General features: G+C 31.6%; 1 protein-coding gene across 1 annotated transcript in view; it reads right to left on the reverse strand.

Annotated features, from left to right (window-relative positions):
* LOC147066095 (trissin receptor-like) overlaps nt 1–23,982 on the reverse strand; it is a 345,308-nt gene extending 321,326 nt beyond the window's left edge. Inside the window, exon 1 of the mRNA XM_085955488.1 lies at nt 23,848–23,982. The gene's annotated coding sequence lies outside the window, so the exon portion shown is untranslated. The remainder of the gene's footprint in view (nt 1–23,847) is intronic.
* Between the last annotated feature and the right edge of the window lie 296 nt (nt 23,983–24,278).

The raw sequence follows: 24,278 nt of genomic DNA on the forward strand, positions 1-24,278 counted from the left end.
ATATATTTTGTATGGAACGGCTTTTGACTGATATCGATCAGTTCCTGATCATATGGATGTGCGTTTTGCTGATGCTCTTGGTCGCATTTACACAGTTCATCCGAAGAATGACGAATGCTTCTACTTGCGGTTGTTGCCGGTAAATGTTCGTGGGCCGACATCATTTGAATCACTTCAAACTGTCAATGGTGTAGTGTGCCCAATATTTCGTGCTTCATGTCAACAGCTAAATTTGCTTGAAAACGATACTCATTGGGATATGACAATCGCTGAAGCAATTGTTTCTGCATCTCCAAGTCAGATACGCACATTATTTGCTATCATTATTTCGACATGCCTCCCATCGAATCCACCTCAACTGTGAAACAAGTACAAGGATGACATGTCAGAAGACATTTTACATCGAATTCGTATTAGTTCAGGGAATCCCGATCTCGAGGTGAATGAGGAGATACATAACCAGGCTTTGCTTTTGATCGAATACATGTGTTACCTCATGTGCGGCAGTTTGTTAGTCAAGTTTGGAATGCCAACGCCACATCGTGGAATGAACGACGCTTTCGATCGAGAATTGGAACGTAAACGTGAATATGATCGAGATGCATTGAACCAATTTCAAACGAATGTACCACTGTTGAACTCCCAACAAAAAAAAAGTGTACGATACGTTAATGAAGGCAATTGATGATGGAAATGGTGGCTTATTTTTCCTCGACGCGCCCGGTAGAACTGGGATAACATTCCTCATGTCATTGATTTTGGCTACTGTTCGTGCGAGATCCGAAAATGCTGTAGCAGTTGCGTCTTCTGGGATAGCGGCCACGTTGCTAGAAGGATGCCAAACGTCTCATTATACGTTGAAATTGCCCTCAAACCTTCAAACGACTGAAAAACCGACCTGCAACATTACGAAACACTCAGAAATGGCCAAAGTTTTGGTAGCAAGTAAAATTATCACCTGGGATGAATGCACAATGGCGCACAAACGCGCATTGAAAGCACTTAATTGAACTATGAAAGGTCTGCGCAATTACTTAAGAAGTTTTGGAGGTGCAATGACTCTACTATCTGGCGATTTCCGCCAAACACTACCAGTCATTCCAAGATCGACCGCTGCCGACGAAATAAATGCCTGCCTCAAATCATCGACTCTGTGGCGCTATGTGAAGAAACTTCAGCTGACGACAAACATGCGAGTTGCATTGCTAAACGATCTATCTGCCGAAGATTTCTCCAAGCAATTGCTGACTATCGGTAACGACCGTTTTTCTGTCGATGAATCGAACGGATTGATTTCGTTTCCGCTGAATTTTTGCAATTTCGTCTCAACTAAGGACGAACTCATCAAAAAAGTGTTCCCGAACATCATTGCTAACCACAAAAATCACAATTGGTTGAGTGAACGAGCATTCTTGCGGCAAATAACAAAGATTTGGATCACTTAAACTTCACAACTCAAAATCAAATCGTTGGTCCACTGCATTCTTTCAAATCTATCGACTGTGTAACAAACGAAGACGAAGCAACTAACAATCCAATTGAATTTTTAAACTCATTGGATCTGCCTGGCTTGCCACCGCACAATTTTTGGTTGGCTCGGTAGTCATCATGCTTTGAAATCTGAACCAACCAAAACTATGTAACGGAACGCGTTTGGTGGTGAGAAAACTCATGGGCAATGTGATTCACGCGACGATAATCAAAGGAATGTTCAAAGGTGAGGAAGTTCTCATTCCAAGAATTTTGATGATCCCAACCGATATGTCATTCGAGTTTAAACGAATTCAATTTCCAATTCGTCTAGCATTTGGCATGATGATAAGGGAATCGACCCTAGTGCAACCCATCCAGCAAATAGTTTAACAGAAAGTAGTGCAACAATGCTACGCAAATCATTTCAATTCGCTTCAATAAAGCAAATGCTTTGCTGCCACGTGAATTACATTCTTTTTTTTTCTTTTGACCATGTCCGATCCTAATAGGATCATATGAGCCTCCACAGAGTGGAGGTTTGCATTAACAGATTTTATTTTTTACGAGAAATGGATGTCAGCCCCTTGCTCAACCTATTAGGACCATACTCTGACTCATGCACAAATTGGTAAAAAAACAATATGTAAACTTGCCAGACCCAGGATTCGAACCTGGGGCCCTCGACACTATAGACCGGCGCTTAATCCACGAGGTCATCGTGGGTGTACAGTGTGTACAGTTCAATGTAATTAAAATACTTTTCATTTTGATTTGATTTTGGCACATTTATTGAACTTATTCATTTTGAGTATTCATTTTAACTTAATAAAAAACTGAATTTAATTCAGCTAATAAGTTAACACAAGTTTATTGATTCTGAGGCGGTACGAAGTTCGCCGTGTCAGCTAGTTTATAATAAAATATATGCACACATATACATTATAAGATTAATACTATTTTAGCTTTATAATCATAATACGTAATAATTATACTGATAATATAAAGTATTTTGTAGATATATTTAAAATTAGATACATATTAAAGTGTTTTATATAAAGTAAGTAATTTTATTTTGTTGACTACATATTATTATATTTACGTCTTAATAAACACGTTTTACAACATGGGTACATATATCAATACTATTATTATTCTGTAAGTCTGAATTTATCAAGAAAGGTGTTCTCTAAATTAGATAAAATAGATTTATTTACGTGCGATCGTATCAGATTTCAATAACAATATAAAATGGGGTTGTCTTGATAAATTTTCCTTTTCAAATATAAATACCTGAATGTGTTCATTTGACACAAGGATATCTCCCACTCAATTTCAAGACGATTGTTTTCAAATGCTTCTAATATCCGATGAATCAACGAAATAATGTTGGAACTTTATTTATTTCGACAGTGAGATAGAATAAACATTTCGTGTTTTGTTTATTATGCTTCAGGTGTGTTTATTTTTATAAAATTTATATGTTTCACTACTGATAAAATAGATGGCAAATACTTGAAAATTGTATATGCTCATAAGAAATAATTAAATATCCTACACAAACATACATATTTACGAATCACAAATCAACAAAGAATCTTTTATTCATTTCCATGTACTACGCATTGTATGTTGATGTGCTGATTTAATATAAAATGATTTTATAGTTTTTGTAAGAAAAATATCTTAACCGAAACGATGGATGTTTGAAATGGACACAACTTTTTGATACATTATTATAACAATTTTGTTTTCTGTTTAAATATATAATACATTTTTAATCTTTCCATTAAAATATGTATTATAAAATAAAATAAATAAATGATAAGAGTTAGTTGTCAATTTGAGAAAAAATTCTTACCAAAATATTTATAATAATTCTTAATACTTCTTTAGGCGCGTTTTGAAAATCAGATCAGAGTGTATTTTTGGCGTGTGACATGTAACACATAATTTATTTTTTCACATGAAAAAAAACGCACTCGATTGGATTCGAACCACCGATCATCAGCTACTCCACTCCAGTATAATAATATTATAGTTTAGAATTATTCCGTTTCTATGCAGCATTTATTATTGTCGGCCATTTGCAATTCCTTACGTAAACAAACAATTAAACGTCATAGAGGCAGATGTTACTTTAAAAATAAAAACAACGAAAAATATCTATATTATTTAGTAATATTAGTTAAAGTGTATAGAAATAAACCAACGGCGTTCCAATAAGCGGTCTTTTTTTTTGAGTGTGTAATTTAACAAGATAATTAAGAGCTAGTCGAAGAATATAGTTTATCACAAGTTTTGTTTTTGTTTTGTTACGCCAAAGAAATATAAATTTTAACGCGCGTTCAAAAGTACACACGCCGATTTATTTTTATAATAAATGGTTTATCTATATTTTAAATCAACTTTCAAATTTTTAAGTGTGTATGAAAATAGCCGTCATTATGTCGTCGGTGTTTTGTAAAAAGGGCGAATCAACCATTTTGGCGAAATCGAGATTTTAATGAAAATACAATATGTACCCCACTAGCTATGTTGTGTAAAAACGGCGAATTTTTATCTCCACAGGAAAGTACTTAAAAACGATAATCGACTAAAATTAAATTAATTAAAATTACGAAATAAAAAGCAAATGTGACATATTAGGCCTTTTAAAATATTATATAATAATACCTATTATAATGACAGTATTCTTTCTAAGCTTTATTATAAACTTGTTAGATATTTATAATCATCTACAGGTAAAAAACAAATAAATGTCAAAAGTTAAAAATCCTCCTCCTGTAAAGTAGCATTTTGGTTAATTCGCCCTTTTTACAAAACACCGACGATGTAAACATCCATCTATGCATATTATATATACTTTGCTTAGGAGCAAACAGGGTATTAATTTAACAAATGATTATACAACAACTTAATATCTGATTACAATACATCAAGATCCATGTCATTGTCATCATACTGGATGAATTTACTGCTAAATAAAGGCATCTTAAGGCTGAATTAATACCTCTTGGTTGGGTCACCATGTCATTCCGAAGAAGATAAGTATTTCATCACTCCAGCAGCCTGTAGAGTTATTTTGTGTAAAGAAAATATTTTACCTCTTGACATACTTGACAACCTGGACCATTAGTAAAAGTGAGGTCCAGAAAATATTGTTGGTAATATTTGGACAAAGAAGTAAACTAGGTTACTTATAAGATAATATATTATAGTGTTAAGCGCGAAATATATTATGGTGCATATCGCATACTATCACGTGAAGTCACAGTAAGTTGGCGCTACAGGAAAAGTGTTTAATGTCGTTTTTCTTGGTGTTTAAAATGTTATCAGACTGATGCTCCCATCCCGTAGCACATTTTGAACCTTTAAACAAACATTATCAGTTAACAAAATCTGCCGATATCACCAGAACAACAACGAGGTCACCTCACGTTGTACCGCACTGCATCGACACCTGTATGACTCAATGAACGTTTTTTTATCATTTTATACATGCCTACACATTTTAGTATTTGCCTACATGTTTTTTTGTTTTTAGCGGTTGGCACTATGTATTTTCTATGATAATGCTGTCTATTATCTATGGTCTTCAGGTTGGGTTCTGTTTAAAATATTATCTATTGATGTAAAGTAATTTTAACGTACGCAAATGTAGAAACTGTTATTAGCATGAATAATGAATAATAATTCAAAATATTAATACATTAGAGTTGGCACTCTCCATCATCGAATTTACCAAGGTGATGATCGTTAAAAATATTCTGCAAACTGACAAATTTGTCGCCTTTACAGCGTGACAGTACGCGACGTGCATCTCAATATAATCACAGCTTCAACAACCTTAAATAGAAATAGGCAGGATTTATTTCTCTAAGAGGCACTCTCCATCATCGAATTTACCAAGGAGATGATCGTTAAAAATATTCTGCAAACTGACAAATTTGTCGCCTTTACAGCGTGACAGTACGCGACGTGCATCTCAATATAATCACAGCTTCAACAACCTTAAATAGAAATAGGCAGGATTTATTTCTCTAAGAGGCACTCTCCATCATCGAATTTACCAAGGAGATGATCGTTAAAAATATTCTGCAAACTGACAAATTTGTCGCCTTTACAGCGTGACAGTACGCGACGTGCATCTCAATATAATCACAGCTTCAACAACCTTAAATAGAAATAGGCAGGATTTATTTCTCTAAGAGGCACTCTCCATCATCGAATTTACCAAGGAGATGATCGTTAAAAATATTCTGCAAACTGACAAATTTGTCGCCTTTACAGCGTGACAGTACGCGACGTGCATCTCAATATAATTACAGCTTCAACAACCTTAAATAGAAATAGGCAGGATTTATTTCTCTAAGAGTATACAAGTTGTATTAGTATAATTTTATATTGCATTAAGACTTTACGATGTATTATATCAAATAGAAGTTTCAGATGCAACGAATTAAAGAAACTTTTTAGATTAAAAATAGCAAGTTTTTTTAAATATGCCCTTTTCAGAATATACGAGTATCGTATTAAAAAAATCTTATTCAGAATTTGTTTCGAAATATCTTAATGACCCTTGGGTTAGACTAAGGGCACTTTTTGACTCGTCTGTCATTAGTTTCACGTACGGAGAAACAATAAAACCAATTCTCTCAGTTGGTAGTGCACTAATATATCTTTGTAAAAGATTAGATTAACATGTGATATGTATCACACCATTAAAACCAAGAGCTTTTTTTTATTTTATAGAACCTTTTACAACTACATGTTATTTATACTTTTATTTATTATCTGTATACATGTGAAGTTTATTTTTAAATAGAATGTTAAGTATTTGAGTGAAGTATTGTTAAAACTATAAAATAAAAAAAAATGTTATTAAGCTTCATCTTAAGAACCGTTATGTTTTCACGTTGTACATTTTTTAGTTTCACGAAGTGTTGTATAAAACTAACTAACTTAACTCTTTCATTATACCAAATGCTAAAAAAACTGCACTAATGTATTTAGGTACAGTTTTTGTTGTCTATTTTTTTTACTTTGTTCAGTAAGTACAACATATAAAGCCAAAAACAATACGTATCTCTCTCACATTTTCTTGCTTTATCGATAATAAACATATCATGTAATATGGCACATTAGAAGTGATGTATATATGAACAACAAGAGTGACTAGCATATATTATATGTATATAGATATTTTCAAAATGCGATTACTAGATATAGAATAATATGCAACATAGTAGATTAGCGAAATAACAATGAATTAATTTAGAGTGACTTATTAAGTAATAATTCTCAACAACTACCAACCCGAAAGCAAAAAATACTACTTTTTATAAAAGAAAATGCAATATCTTGAATTGCGCAAAGTTTACAGGAGAGACAAAAAACCATTTTTTGTGGAAAAATAGAAACTAAGATATTAATAATTGTCAAAATATAATTTATTTATATATATGTTTTTATTACTGTTTGTATTTTTTTATTATTCGGGTTTTCGGCCTTTGGTATTTCGGCCATTAGGGATTTCAACATTCTGGATTTCGGTCTTCGGAATTCCGGCCTTCGGTATTTCGATCCAAACCTGGTGTCCTCATTGTTGTTCTGGTGATTTTGGTAGATTTTTCTAACTGAAAATGTTCGTTTAAATGTTAAAAATGTGCTACGGGATAGAAGGATCAGTCTGATAAAATTTTAAATACCTACTAAGGAAAACGATATTATAAACTTTTTTCCCAAAGCGGCAGCTTACTGTGACAGCACGTGATAGCACATAACTTGATCATAATATATTTGAACCCTTACTCTCCTAGTACGCACATAAATATAGTTGATCCCGACAGGTTTAGTAAATGCTCCATTTGATTAAATAGAATGCCAGTAGCATTATTAAACAAAAGTTTTAGGGAAAACTAACCGTGAAAATAGACACTTACAAAACTAGGTAGCAGATGTTTAAACATGAAATAATTTATTCCATTGATATTTAAATACGATATAGTTTCACGCAATTCAGAAAATGTACTACTGGATACCGTCTAAATAGCTTATAGTTTTGAAGATTTCCCTACTCGATTTTCAGTGAAAGATAACAATCAAGTACCATTGAAATATTGGAATATCTTTTTGCGTATTTTCTTGAAAAATAGCGACGAAACCTTTATAGCAACATTTAAAAAATTTGTCGTTGTAAAAAATACTTTTCTCTCCCGCGATAAACTTGAATTATCCAGGAGAAACTTTGTTTTTTCCATATTATTTTTTCAAAAACGATCGACGTGCTTTTCTTACATGACATAATGAAGTAAAAGTTTTTGCATTACACATTCTCAAAGTTTCAGTCAACCGTTTTTAGTATCATTCCTCAATGAATATAAACAAGAAACTTTTACAGCTATAAACACTCCTCGTGTTATAAACGGTACGGTATCCCCAAAATGAGATCGATACTCATGGTAACTATTATTTTGGCATGTACGTATTTTATTTTGTTATTGGAATAATCGATATGACATTAAATCAAAATATTATCAAAGACTGGGCATATTATATCAAAATAGAATGACGTACAAAATATTACAATAGTTAAAGTATGAAAACAGCTCAATATAAGTTAATCAATAATCATAAATAAATTAATAGTTATTCTTCTTCTTCTTCCACGGCGCTACATCCCGGGGTAGGATTTGGCCTCCTTCTTTCTTCTTTCCACTCACTCTAGTCTCTCGCCACACTTCTCCAGTTACCGGGTCTTCCTATATGAAGTCAGTCTACTTCTACGGCGTCAGCCCATCTCCTTCTTGGATGGCCTCTGGGCCTCTTCCGTTGGGGTAGCCACTTCGTCATGATCCTTGACGCTCTAACTTCAGGCACTCTCTCCACATATCCCGCCTATCGTAGTCTTTGGGACTTACAGTATCTTATGATTGTTTGCTGTTCAATCAGCTCTTCCAACTCATGGTTCATTTTTATTCTGTAGTTCCCATTTTCCAACGTGGGTCCAAAGATTTTTCGGAGTATTTTGCGCTAGAAGACAGCTAATTTGTTTTCCTCGTCTTGAGTTAAGCACCAAGTCTCACAGCCATAAGTGACCACTGGCCTTATAATTGTTTTATATATTATACGTTTACTTCTTCGGCCTAGAATTTTCGACCCCACCAGTCGCTTGCAGGCATGCCAGCATTTATTCCCGGAGATAAGGTGGATTTTTATCTCCTCTGCTGTCTTATTTTGGGTATTTAGGCTGGATCCGAGATACGTGAACTTGTCCACCCCTTCATATGCACGCTGTTCTAAGTCTATATTCTGCAGCAGTACCTGATCGCGTGTGCTGATCATATATTTAGTTTTTGACTGGTTTATTTGCAGCCCAGCGTTTTCTGCTTTTATTTTTATAGTGCCACCATGGTCAATCATCCTTTGTTTGGATCTGCTTGTAATAATTAATAGTTATTATAAACTTTAAATAATTCAATGGTAATTAATTAAAATAAAATACAATATTATGCAGTACTTATCCTACTTAGTGTCATAACAATGTGGACAGGATTCATTCCCTTGAAAGTAGCATTATTGTCAATATGACAATATAATCACCAGTTGATAATGTCCATTTGAAACAAACAAAACCGATCTTGATTATTAAGTGGAATAAGCACTTAGTATATATATTTATTTTAATTTATTTTAATAAACACAGTGTATTTGCAGTTCAGTGTCAAGAAAAAAATATTAACTTGTCATCTCTTATAACATGGATCAAATCCTGCGGCGGAGTGAAATTCATACAAATATTACTTGTGTGTTTAGATCGAGTGTATGGAATCAATATGTTAAAAGAATAAGTACCAAAGAAGGTTAATAATATCTGTATTGGAATGGGCGTATAAATTTACCATTTTATATACATATAGGTATTCGATTTATATTATTTTAAAACACTAATTTGAAATATATTTATTGCAATCATCTTCATGTCTTAACATTATTATTCAAATAAATAAGAAACAAATACAAATGCATCACACGACATATTACATACATTTGAATAAACAAAGTTTAGTTTTAGTATATTATATCAGCGGGTATTTTCACAGGAGACAGATTTCTTAGAATTTAAATCTATTCGCTCGAAAGTTTAACCTTTCCATGTCAAAAACATGTCAGCTTTATCAAATACAACTAAGATTAGAAATCGCCTTAGATGTTCTTTGAAGTGAAGTTGATATCACAGTAGACGCTTCATTTACATACTCATTTGAGGTCACTGATACAAATATTGTTACTAATAGTTAAATGTTATTTTATTTATTTTTACTATTTGTTATTTTTTCTTTAATTATTTTATCTGTTTTCTCTTTCATCCGAGCCTCTTGAATAATGATCGTGACGTTATCAAGAGTTCAGTACAGGAAAACGTAGCATAATTTGGCTTGAATGTATGAATTTCATTGAATGATATCGGTCGATAATTTTATTATTTGTCTTTTAATAATATTATCTGTCTAATAACATTAATGTTTACACAACCATAATTTTCGTGGTAATTGAAATTCTTAGATCCTTTCATTTAGTGGTAATATATATCATCGCATTTTTCGCAATCTGTATACCTACACCTTATTTCTGCTTCACATCTGCGTTCTCCAATAGTGGTGATCACATATACACAAACTTATCCAATGTTTTTAGGTCTCTGAGTGTACTTACTGCTGGTAGAAGGTTAGGCCGATCAATAGTTGTTAACTTGGTTTTATTACTACTATTGATAAGAAGGATTTTAAACTCTCTCCCTCTACTTAGTATATTGCTCTGTAACTACCTATTGTATCGATTTATGAAACGAACAAACTGATTTATCAATAATATTTATTGATCACTAAGTATTTAAATAAGTGCCATATTATAATAAGACTTAATATTTAATCGTCAAAATTGTTGTTTTGTTTCCCTAGCAGAAAAGATTAAGTATCCATTTGACCGATAATTGATGTTTTCTTGATACCTACCCTCTTATATAGAACAAACTCGTCTCATATAAAACTAAATAAACAAACAATACGCGTGTCATAAATACATACTGAGCTAAAAAAAGAATTCAATGTGAATATAGGTATATCAAATTTCTAATGGCGATATTCTACTTTTATTTTTAATTAAATTACATTGTAGCGTAAAAAATAGTGGATGGTTAATTTGAGATACCTACTATTAGGTTTATTTTGTCCTTCATATTATATCTTTCAGGTAGGTATTAAAACACTTAAGGGGGGGCTGAAGAGCTCGATATTCAAATATAATTTAGTAGAAAAAGGACCTCGGCGTCGTAAGTGCGTTAATTTAAATCAATCTTTTCGCAAAAATCACTAATCATCGGAGATTTTATTCCAAGAAACATTATTATTATTATTGATATTGTCCGCCGCTGAACATTATTATTATTTTATAAACACCTGCAAGATGTACGCCGATCAGAAAACAGGGCTGTCAAAATAATATTATGAATTCATATTTTTAAAATGTTAATTTCATCATAGTTTTTAATCAAACCTGTGCAAGTACGTACTGATAACTTGGGTGGATTTTCTAGCAAACATACTATTGATATATATACGGGTATATTATTATTATAACCCAATTCAAATTGAACATAGGTTGATACTCAAATACTATTATAGTATGTTTATGATTTCGAGAAAATAATACGATGGTATAATTAATCCATATCAATTATTTGAAAACATTACATTCGCACTTTGCAAGATAAAATCAAAATGTGTATAAACTTATCTAAATTACGAATGACATTCATGAGTGAGCACGGCTGAAAGCTTGGAAATGTGTTTTTTTTTATTTCAAAATCTTTTAATTGTGTATTATTTTATTACAGATTCAAGTCCAACTTCATATCTAATATATAAAAATTAATATTTGTGTGTTTGTTTGTTCGTATTGAATGCGCAGCCACACCGTTCATCCGATTGCAATAAAACTTTGTAAACTTATTGCTTGCACTTGCGGGAAGAGTATAGGCTATACTAATATATAAAAATGAATGTCTGTCTGTCTGTATGTCTGTCTGTCTGTGTGTCTGTCCCGTATGCGTTCCTATACCATTCATCCGATTGCGATGAAATTTTGGTAAGTGATTATATGCACACCCATGAAGGTTTCTGAATTAAAAAAATCATCATCATCTTCTTCTTCTTCATTCAATTTTTTTTTATTCGTATGGTTCCTATACCATTCATCCGATTGCAATAAAATTTTGGTAAATGGTTGTATGCACACCCATTAAGGTTTCTGAATTAGAAAAAATATCATCTTCTTCTTCTTCTTCATTCTATCTTCTTTTATTCGTATGGTTCCTATACCATTCATCCGATTGCGATGAAACCTTCGTCAGTTGTTGTGTTAACACCCGCAAAGGTTTCTGAAATAGTACAACCATCTTCTTCTTCTTCTTTTTCTTCATTCTATCTTCTTTTATTCGTATGGTCCCTATACCATTCATCCAATTGCAATGAAACTTCGTCAGTTGTTGTGGTAACACCCGCAATGGTTTTTGAATTAGTACAACCATCTTCTTCTTCTTCTTCTATTCATATGCGTTCTAATTCCATTCATCCGATTGCAATAAAATTTTCGTCAGTAATTGTGCCAACACCCGCGAGGTTTCTGAATTTTACAACCATCTTCTTCTTCTTCTTCATTCTATCTTCTTTTATTCGTATGGTCCTTATACCATTCATCCAATTGCAATGAAATTTTCGTCAGTGATTGTGCCAACACCCGCGAAGGTTTCTGAATTAGTACAACCATCTTCTTCTTCTATTATATCTTCTTCTATTCGTATGCGTTCCTATACCATTCATCCGATTGCAATGAAATTTTGATCAAGTGTTGTGCTCACGCCGCAAAGGTTTCTGAATTGATACAACTATTTTCTTTTTCTTCTATTCTATCTTCTTCTATTTGTATGCGTTCTTATACCATTCATCCGATTGCGATGAAATCTTGAACAATTGTTGTGAGCACGCCCGCGAAAGGTTCTGAATTAGTACAACCATCTTCTTCTTCTTCTATTCGTATGCAATCCTATACCATTCATCCGATTGCAATGAAAATTTGATCAAGTGTTGTGTTTACGCCCGCAATCTGAATTGATACAACCATTTTCTTTTTCTTCTATTCTATCTTCTTCTATTCGTATGCGTTCTTATACCATTCATCCAACTGCGATGAAATTTTGACCAGTTATTGTGCGCAAGCCCGCAAAGGTTTCTGAATTAGTACAACCATCTTCTTCTTCTATTCTATCTTCTTCTATTCGTATGCGTTCCTATACCATTCATCCGATTGCAATGAAATTTTGATCAAGTGTTGTGCTCACGCCGCAAAGGTTTCTGAATTGATACAACTATTTTCTTTTTCTTCTATTCTATCTTCTTCTATTTGTATGCGTTCTTATACCATTCATCCGATTGCGATGAAATCTTGAACAATTGTTGTGAGCACGCCCGCGAAAGGTTCTGAATTAGTACAACCATCTTCTTCTTCTTCTATTCGTATGCGTTCCTATACCATTCATCCGATTGCAATGAAAATTTGATCAAGTGTTGTGTTTACGCCCGCAATCTGAATTGATACAACCATTTTCTTTTTCTTCTATTCTATCTTCTTCTATTCGTATGCGTTCTTATACCATTCATCCAACTGCGATGAAATTTTGACCAGTTGTTGTGCGCACGCCCGCAAAGGTTTTTGAATTAGTACAACCATCTTCTTCTTCTTCTATTCGTATGTGTTCCTATTCCATTAATTCGACTGCAATGAAACTTTGGTGAGTTGTCATGTGCATGCCCACGAAGATTTCTGAATTAGAAAATCATCTTCTTCTACTATTCGTATGCGTTCCTATACCAATCATCCGATTGCGATGAAACTTTTGTCAGTTGGTGTGCGCACACCTGCAAAGGTTTCTAAATTATTATTATATAAAATACAAAGTTTGTTGTTTGTTTGTTCCATCCAATTTTGATTTTTTTTTTTACTACATATTAATAACATTAATAACGTTTTAATATTTTGGATTCGATTTTAATTTAGTGTTCTTATGTTTGACCTTTACTCCTATTAGAATTATTTTCATATTGCCATATTGTATTACACAGATATTTTAATATTAAAAAAATAATTACCTCTTATTATTTTTCAAATATCTAAGATAAATATAACCACGAAGCGACCCTGTGCGAAGCCGGGTACTTCAGCTAGTAACTAATAAAAAATACTGTTTGTTTCAACGAATAAAAAAAACAGGAAGGAAGATGTGTACAAATCACGGCAATCAGAAAGGCCGGCAAATATGGCCGACAATGCGTGATACACAAATATAAAATACACAAAATTAAAAACACATTCGAAGTTTGCCGCACACGTACAGACCACGTGATATTTGTTTACGCAAAATCGTCGCTTTTCAAAATGGCGAATTCGATTGCCAGATTTTACTGCGATGAATCAGTATGTTCCTTCTTGTCTTTTTTTATTCGTAGGTTTGTTTACTATGTACACCGAGAAATTTCCATTTATAAAATCGGAAACGATTTTCACAGAAGAGTTTTGGAATATAATGCAATCAAAACTGGAAAAAATTCTATCATGGGTGTTGACTTCGTGAATTAGTTAACCCCAGGTCTATGCCACTACGTGAACCACAGTGGATATTAAGCCATTTCCACACTGGCAACAAGTTGCTGGCAACCTCATTAAATTTTACGATACTTACCATAATTCCTTAAGAAATTTTACGATAATCATCATAATTATCGTAAAATCTAACGAGGTTGCCAGCAACTTAACTTGTTGCCAGTGTGGACCCGGCATTAGATGCACAAAACTTAAATAATATATATTATAAATAAATATTTAAAATTATAAATATTTATGATTTATGTCTTCGACAGCCCTGATGAAATATGAGTCGGATCGAGTCATAGAGCAAATTTATTGATACAAACAACTTTGACACGACCTTTTTATATTAACTAGTAGACCAGATATTATGGACCACATGTTAAAAAATCATATTTTCAATTCTCAAGGCCAATTCTGTAGAACATCCCCTTAAGATAAGTATATATTAAATAGGTAAGTATTTACATTAATTAGGTTATCTTTGGTATGTTTTCTAATGTATTTATTTAGTTAATCGACCCTCTTACTCTCCAGCACTTTCATCTTTGAGTCATTCATATAAGAATCAATAAATAATACATATCATGAAATCTCACTACGCCACTGCTGTATGTATTCTAGTCTAGTATTAATTGTAATCTAGCTTCAAATTTAAACTGGATATTATCGTTCGATGTTAAGATATTATACTTTAGTTAAAGTTGAATCATTCTCATGTGTTATAGTCCGAAACGGCTATCAATAATTGGATGAGCTTTTAAGTGGACTGTAATTATTTTAAGGGAAGATGAGGAGGTCGGATCTAGGGGCGGGGGTGATGGAACAGAATGCAAGATACTGACCTTTTTGATGATGTTTGATGGCTCCGTGGTCTGGTTTCAACTGTCACTCGGGTAGTATCGTTGTTTTGGGTCACCCGGTTTGTACACTCCCGCACTTTGTGACACAGTTTATGGATTATATCTGAGGGTGTATGAATGATGATAATAGTTTATGAATGAGTCTGTATCTATTGAGCCAATTACTTAAGCGACGGAAAGCTATTAGAGGCCCGCACGCGTCCGCTGTCGAAATGCAACTCAATGTTCTTTGTAACACCGTCTCTTATGACCCCTAATTGCTTATTGAATGTCTTGTAACAATAACCCTGGGGATTAGGAGGTGGGTGAAGAGATAAGGAGTGGAATGGGTCTATAAACGGCCCAATCAATAATCATAACTCAAAAATAATTACAAGTGTTGGGAATAGTGGATCGTTTAAGGATCGTAAATTATCAACGTAGTTAAATGATTAACTTTATTTATTACCAACTTCATGAATAATAATATACCTACAGAGTTATTACAGAGATTACATTTTATTATGCGCGCGTTACAATAGACCTTCAAGTACTCACTGGTATCATGCCGTACACACAGGTGAAGCATAGAACAGTAATCAGTATTTAGCAGTGGCGCGCAGCCAGTGCTAGAGTTAAACACGTATTTATTTTATTCTTGTATTATTACTTATAATATTTAATTATGTTGTTATATAAGACGGCTTTACATCAACAACAAGATAAAAAGAACTTTTTATATACCACATTTTTGAATTTTCTGTTGAATCATATAAACTTGACAATTATATGTATTAATAAATATTTTTTTTGTACTTGATAGAAATACTGAATAAATATAGAATACTGAAATGTCAAAGTGACATTTCATATTGATGTCCATAGTAACGCACATTTTTATTAATAATTTAGTTGCTAGTACCCCCTTAGCAACCAATAATATTATTTTACTTTACTTACTTACTTTTAACGAATTTTTTCCGATACATACAAAACAAAATTAACTGAAAATGCTTAAAGATGGCCAAAAGTATTAAAAGAATGCATTGTCATCGTATTCTGATATATTCTAAAAGTTTCAAATGTCTAGCTAGTCGGGAAGTTAGTTAAAAATCTTCAATCGTCCAATACAAATCTTGGACAAACAAGAAAAAAAATTATAGAATTATCTAATCTTATTTTGTGAATTATCTTACAGGTACTATTTGCTTATATTTAAAACAATATCTAGATTCTTGTTCGGAATACCGGTACAAGTATTACATTGAACAAATTTTCATTCTATGGTTGGCATTAGGGATTGCAATACCGAATGAAAATGCCAGTACCGGTATTTCAGAATTTCCTATTTAATACCGGTATTCTTGAAATATATGAGAAAAAAACAAAAGTACTAATAAAGATACTTAAAAATAAAAATCTCTTAAAATATTAATATTTTATAGCAAAAAATTCTAAATATGTGCATAGAAGCAAACTTTTAAAAATAAGTAAAGGTAGATATTATGTACTACCCTGATAAGTAAAAATGCAGTGTATATTTAGAGATTATGTCAACAATCCAATAATTTTACATAATATTATATAATAAAAGGTAGTTTAAGAAAACTTGTCAACTTTTTACTTAGCAGGGCAGTATAAAGATATGTCCTGTTAAACCTTTTATGTCAATTAATACATTTATTCCACTTCAATAAACAATACATCGGTGATATCTGATTTTTAAAACCTGTATCGTAAAATATTGGGATACCGGTTTTGAAATACCTGTATTATAATCCCTAGTTAGCATGTAGTAGTTTAAGTTATTTGGTTTATCACAACTTTGATAGGTACCAACCGTAGTTAGCACTAATTAATAGAAGTATGAAATTGTAATAAATATTATGTTGGGAGGTACTTATTTTATTACATGAATATTATTATAATAAATCGCTTATAAGTACGAGTACCTACTTACGAAATGTTTTGAAAACAATTTTCTTATTACAGCTATTTTTCCATTTAAAAACATTAAACGAAATTTTCTGTAATCCAATAAATATTTCTACGTACTTAACTAAACACAAAATATTCGTAAACTCTATTCATTGGGTAAAAGTCTTAAGACTATTTTGAAATGTATTTTTTCTCATTCTATTCAATTTTTAAATTTGATGATTATATAATCAAGAAATATTATAACTACTAAAAAATTGATAAACGTTAATTTTTTATAAATAATATAACTAGCATCTGTGTCCAACTTTCTGTCGAGTCTTGTCTTTAGCATTAGTGTATTTTTACTCTTTAATTATTACTCTATGAACTGAAAATAATGAATCTTGTGTTGGTTCTCTTATCCAGAGTATCAAGACTTTATAGATTCTGATTCTGATTTTTCTTAGTAGTTAATTTCCCCAAAGATATTTTTGAGCGTATAGTCTTGTTTAGAATTTTTTGTCATCTTTCACCATAAATTAACCATGAGATAAATCACGTAAGTTATTTCTTGCCAAATTGAATCATTGGTCTTAACACTACTATTGTCTCAATGGCAAAATCAAGGCAAATTATTGAGGATTGGAGTTGGTTGAAGCTATAGGGTTATGAGAAAAAACTACAATGTAAGAATAAGTACCTAGACTTTGAAAAAACTTAAAATATTAATATATTTATTTTATATTACCTATTACATATTCAACGAATAATTCACAAGATTTGAGTGATCCGTGACATCGGTTAGTATTTAAGGCATTTAATTGATATCAACCTTGATTTGATAAAAACCAATAGCCAGCTTTGTAACGCAATTTGATCATATACTACTAGTTAAAATCATCGTAATTAAGTAGGATGCCCGTAGCTTAATTGGAAAAGCACACTAGCATGAATCTAGCAGTTACAGATACAAGTCTCGCCGGGTGTCATATTTTTTCTAAAAAAGATTTGTTTCTAGTATATGCATGAGATGTTTTCAAATGATTTATGTTCAATATATAGAATGTTATGTCATATCTTTGCGAAGTAAGTTTTTCACCGCTCATGGAAATGACACAATAAAAGCAGTTACGATTAGAGATTGTCGATGTGACTCTGTGTTTGCTTATATAATTTTTAGAACCACGTTTCGACATAATTCTATCTCAAAAATAATTGTATTCTTCCATTAATAAAATCTACATAAATAAATAAATAAAAAAACAATTAAAAAATATTTATATTAATATATATTTATATAAGTATATTCTTTTTACGCTACAGTGTCTATTGTAGTGTAAAATCGAATATTAAAGAAATCGAAACTCACAGATGAACGAGCAGCGCCTTACTCACTGCAATACCAGAAATAAAAATTTAATAAAATATTTAAAAAATATATATATTTTCTATCTACATATTATTACATAATGTATTATATGTTGATAAAACAACATTATTTTATTATGACATGTACTAAGAATATTTTTTTTTATTCATATTAATAACATAATTACATAATACAATATTTTGGGGATATCTATTCGATGTGCTACAAAATAAATTCCCCTTCCCCAGTATGTCGTAAGGTAAAAAAGTTTGATAATATATACTGGTATATATAAATAAGTCATATATTTATATTATAATATTCTGGTATATGAAATATTTATTACGAATATGTTGTCTATCAAAGCAGACTAATGCCAAAAACAAGAGAAAACTGTCTATCAATATACTTTTATTTTATAAAGAGGGAATTTTTTCAAACATATTTTTATATATTTAATATTTCTTATGCAACGTAACTCTTTATTTGTATTCAGATTACGCTTATTAAATTTCCTTACGTGTCACGCATCATGGTCCAAAAGTGCTACGTCATAAATCATTGTCTATGAAATTTCCTATCTCACAAAATGTATGGTCGAACTACCACTCCGTGAAGCGTGTAGCTTATGGGCCAGTTTTAAAACTGACAGTCCCCACGAAACTGTGCCATAAATAATGCAATTGGATCGGTGTAAGGCTCACCACCAAAAAGCAGGTCTCCCATTTCAAAACTTATCGAAAGTATATTGTATAATTATGAAAGAATGTGGTACAGTATTATACTGAGTATTTTTCTTATTGCTAGCTTACCGATTGGGCCATTTGGGCCCATATTGGGCCAAATAGATAATTCAAAAAAATCCAGGTAGTTGCGTTAGCTTATAATAAAAAGTTTTTAGTTGGTTTTTAGTTCATTGGATTTGTTACGGTGGATTGTTGTTATACGTTATACTATTATATTCATATAAAATTATAAAAAAGTCAAATAATAGTCAGTCAAAAATACTACATTATCTAACACATCTATTATTTTTAACCTGATGTCGAACTACTCTTCGTGAACACTTATTATCTGCACGAAATCTGTAAATCACACATTTTGCCATTTTTAAGATTACGCAAAACTAAGTATAGTACCAACATTAGTAATTATTCTGTCACTGTTTTAAATAACAGGGCTAAACATACTAATACAGTCTAAATTCGGACTTTAAAAAGGACGAGATCTCCTTCATCAAGAGAATAAGTAAGAGGTACATCCACGTTAAAAACATTAGACACATTACTTATTAATATATATCATGTACGACTGATTATTCATTATCCTGATTCCGGACGGAAAAGATCTATAACATCCAAGTGACCGCTCACAAAAGAAAGTTTTTACAAAAAATATAACATTGGATTTTCGCCTCTGCATATACAAAGATGGCTCATTAAGATGAAATGAGAAAGCACGCCGAGGTCTCTAGCGGTACTACCATAAACTGGTTAACACTGAAATGATCATAAGATGTCTTCATCTGGTGACAATTGTTGTATATAAAAATAAACATTACAAAGACTCAAAAAACAAGGCTTTTGTTATATTTATCTTAATTTTGTTTTCTACCGGGAGAACGCAACTGAAATATTATTAATGACCTGAGTTACACCACCAAAGCGTAGTACCTTTTACAAGATTGTAAGTATTAATAATTTTTGCGAAACAAAAGTAACAATGAAGCAGTGTTTTTAACAATTTTACCCTTATGACCGGGCAGTTGTACTTAGTAATTAATCATTCACTGATTGAAATGTTTTTTTCTGGTACCTACTTGGTATTATTCTTACCAACTTTATGCGAGGCTTGACGATATTATCAGAATTTAGCATAGGTATTTTTATACCAATAATTAGTGTTATAAATGCAAATCTGCCATCAAAAATCCCTTAAAAGATAGCATAGAGAGAAAAATATTTAACTTTTATTCATATTTGTAATTTGAATACATCTTTACTCTCTTACAGCATATCATATATTTAGAATTTAAACATAACGGCAAAAATATTTTTACTCCATAGTTACCCCTGCATGGCTTGGCTACTGAATGATACGTGTTTATCATCCTAGAGCCCCGGAATCGCCACCCAGGCGCGTCTGAAAAATCTAGACATGCGACCTTTCGCGCCAAACGCACGTACTAGAATATATTTAAATAATAAACTCGGAAACCAAATATCCTTAAACTCAGTATGTAAGGTAAATAAATAATATGTTTTTCATTCCTAACGGCAAATAAAGTGCCCGTGACATCTTGACAATTATTAAATAATCTTTCATCTGTGTTTTGTTGCTTCCATAAACGTGTCTGTTATAAAATATTCAATTTCCCTGAATCTGTGATTTTAATTTCAGTCAAAACAAGCTCCTCAACATTTAATTCTTGGTATTATTACATATTGCAAATTAACTTTATAAATAGGTAGGTAACTTACTTTTTACTTTTACTTTATAAAAATCGACAGAGTTAGAGAGATAAGTATTTAACTTGTAATAATATATTTTGTTATTTTGAAACGTGATACTAATAGTGCCAAATAACAAAATAAATAATTCTAAGAATTTTAACATAACGAACTAATTGTAGTTACTGCCACTTTTGCATAATTTCAAGAAAAAGATAACCACCGCCGCTTAGGCGCATCCAAAGCAAATTCGCCACTTTTTTACGCGTATCTACCGGCCTAGCTTTAATAATAATTTTTAATCTAAATGTAAAGATCTTAAAAATCGGTGTGTGTACTTATATACGCGCGTTTGAAGTTATACTTCTCTATTAGTCTATTAGACTAGTCTATTAATATAACAGTGGATTAGGTTGATGAAAACGTACGCGATTCATCTGTATCTCATATAGCACATGATAATTGTAATTTTAATTATTGTATTACATCAATACTCACCTATGCCATACAGCGGTTATAATCGATTCGGAAGTGCCCATGATGAAATGATAAAAAATCAAATTTTAATATATTTTTTGTATTATTTACTAACTCGACATTCACAAAATTTATTTATTTATTGATCTATAATTTTACTTACTTTAATACTTACATAAATATAGCCTTAAATCTTGATACATAATCTTTACAATGAAAAATAAATATATACTCCAATATAAATAAATTTTTATGAATATAAATTAACAGTGTAGAAATATTGGTAATATTTACAACACGTGCTGTTTTTTGGTTGTATTGAACGACTAACTAAGTGACACTATGCGCATGCGCATGTACCTTTGAGACCAAAATGAATATAATCATAATAATAAATTATGTTTCATCGGCGCGCGCAACTTCGTCACACGCCATTAATACACTCTGGTCTGTTTTCCCAAACGCGCCAAAAGAAGTATAACTTCAATAAATATTAACCAATATATACGAGTATAATCAAATAAAACAGTATATTTCATCCCTAATAATATCAACTGTCAATCTATTAGGTCCATACTCTGATTCATAACAAGTTAAAAACAATATGACGTGTACTTGCCAGACCCCGAATTCGCACCTGGGACCCACGACGTTATAGGCCAAAACTTAAGCCGCGCGGTCATCGTGGGTATATGAATATATTGTTATGAATATGTGTGTTTAATTAAAGTCAAGACGAATGCAGTTTTATTCATAAAGAAATATAGCAAGCAAATATGGTTTTGAAACTAAATGGCTCCAAATACTTTATAGCGATGCAGCAATTCTGTAATGGAACATTATTTCGAATGATAGAGTCACGATAAGTGCTGCTCGCTACCTTGAATTTATTCAATACACGGGCTTATGGCCTCACTATTCAAAAGGGTGCTGCAGTAAAAATAAAGACTAACAAAAACCTAATAAAGTTGGTCAAACATTTGAGAAGATGTATGTAATTCTACTATAGAAGCCTTTTCGAAAATCCTGCGGTACTATCAAATACGCTAAATCCTAATCCAAAATGTCTGAGAGGCTTTTTGGAAGAAGTTCATTGCTAAGCATATAGTACGTACCTTTAAGTAAATGTATCAACCTTTTTTTATCACCTGCTTGTAGTGAAATGTTCGTATTTTATTCATGGTATCTGACAAAGTAGACGACTCTTTAGATAAAAAAACTGTTAAAATGATCTGAACTAATAACTTTGTTTCTATTATGGTTATGGTATTTCATTAAAATGTTCTTACTATTTTTATTTATTTCTTAATTATGAGAGATAAGTACTTTAAAATTTAAGATTTACTTTAAGCGATTAACATTTAAATTAGTTTATTGTAAAATATGAAATGGTTTCTTACTTTTACAACCAATAAAACGTTATCCAGTTTGCCATTTAGTATTACATGAAAAATTTAAATAAGTTTTGAAGCACCAGATGTTTTGTAAAAATGGTACAGAGAACTCTCGTTTAGCCATTCCAGTGTCGTATATGTTACTTAATAAATTGCTGATTAATTATGACAATTTTGAATGGTAAGATTGAATAGGTTCACAAATATTGAAAAACTGTCACTAGCACAATGTGATTAAAATGTTCGGTACTTACCCAGTAACAATGTAGAATAATATGCGTATTCAAAAGCAAAATTATTATTATTTTAAGGAATACTACCTTGGAAAGCAAAAAAAAATGCGAAGAAAATAATAATATAATTATTTTTCACAAAACTATTCAATTGTACGATTATCATATATCTTTCTTTGTTAATATTTCCAGTAGCAATCCATTTATTATTTTGATGAGCTTTGCTATTTTATATTCTTTGTTATATACATAATTTCTTGGAATTTATTTTAACAATACTATTATTATTTTGTTTAACGAATTACCATTACTTATTAAAAATGATTATTTTTCCACTTCTGAAATATGAAAGGTTTTTATTATATTATATATTACTATGGATTACGTTGTATGAACATATAATATAAAGTAGATGCATTATAAAACGCCATTATATTATTAAGTTCCATATAATTATATATACTGGACGATAAAGGATTTGTATATCAACAGATTGGAAGCATTCGAGATGTGGCTGTTGTCAAATTAGAAAAATGCAAGTGTAAAATGTATATACCTAGTATGAATGATAGTAAAAGAAGTTTAATAATTGTAATGCACAATTATCAAACATAGAGTGCCAACTAATTCAATCAATAAAACATGAACTATTTAATACTTTTAATCTCACAGCTTATAAGATTCGGCTTTCTGCCAACTTAACCCTGTGTAAAGAATGCTTTATAACTCATTTGTCTACCTCAAATAAAATGTCATTTGTAAACTCGTTGAAATATTAAATTATAATTTTTGGGCGCCTTGAAAGATGTGTAATTACAAATTAAATATAACAGTATAAAAATAAGAACACAGCTAATCGTTAAAAGTGTCATTTAATTACACAAACCATTGAAATTTAAGAATGATACAAAAAAAAATACAATTTGAGAAGCGTTGCTTGGTATGGGCATAGAGAAATTTCTTGGAAGATGGTAACTATTACTTAACTTTATGTTTAAATTGTGATGGCTGGAACTTCATCTTGGCTGGAATTATGAACTGCGAATCCTTCTTCCTGTCCGAGAGGAAGTAACTACAAATGGCGTTGAAACTGTATCTATACTTTAACCGGTGACACCCGTTCGGCAATGAATCTAAACTTGGAGTGAGGATCTTGCGGGCGGAAATAATTTATTTGTTGACAAGACGCTTTCAAAAAGGCGGGAATGAATCCGATTGGCCTATTTTTAACCGTCATTGTCTTGGAAACAAGGGTTGACACACACTTTTTAACAAGGTTGTGCCAAATTTTGTTATTTAATTAACATTATTTTTTTTAATATCTGCGTTTGAAAAGTAGTCATGTTACGTAAAATGTAACATGACACTGTATCACCATACTATGAGCATACATTTCCTGAATTGATGACATTTGAAAT

The sequence above is a fragment of the Rhyacophila brunnea genome, unplaced genomic scaffold, assembly GCF_057557595.1.
Source record: "Rhyacophila brunnea isolate RB1 unplaced genomic scaffold, BYU_Rbru_1.0 scaffold_5, whole genome shotgun sequence".
Taxonomy (NCBI): Eukaryota; Metazoa; Arthropoda; class Insecta; order Trichoptera; family Rhyacophilidae; genus Rhyacophila; species Rhyacophila brunnea.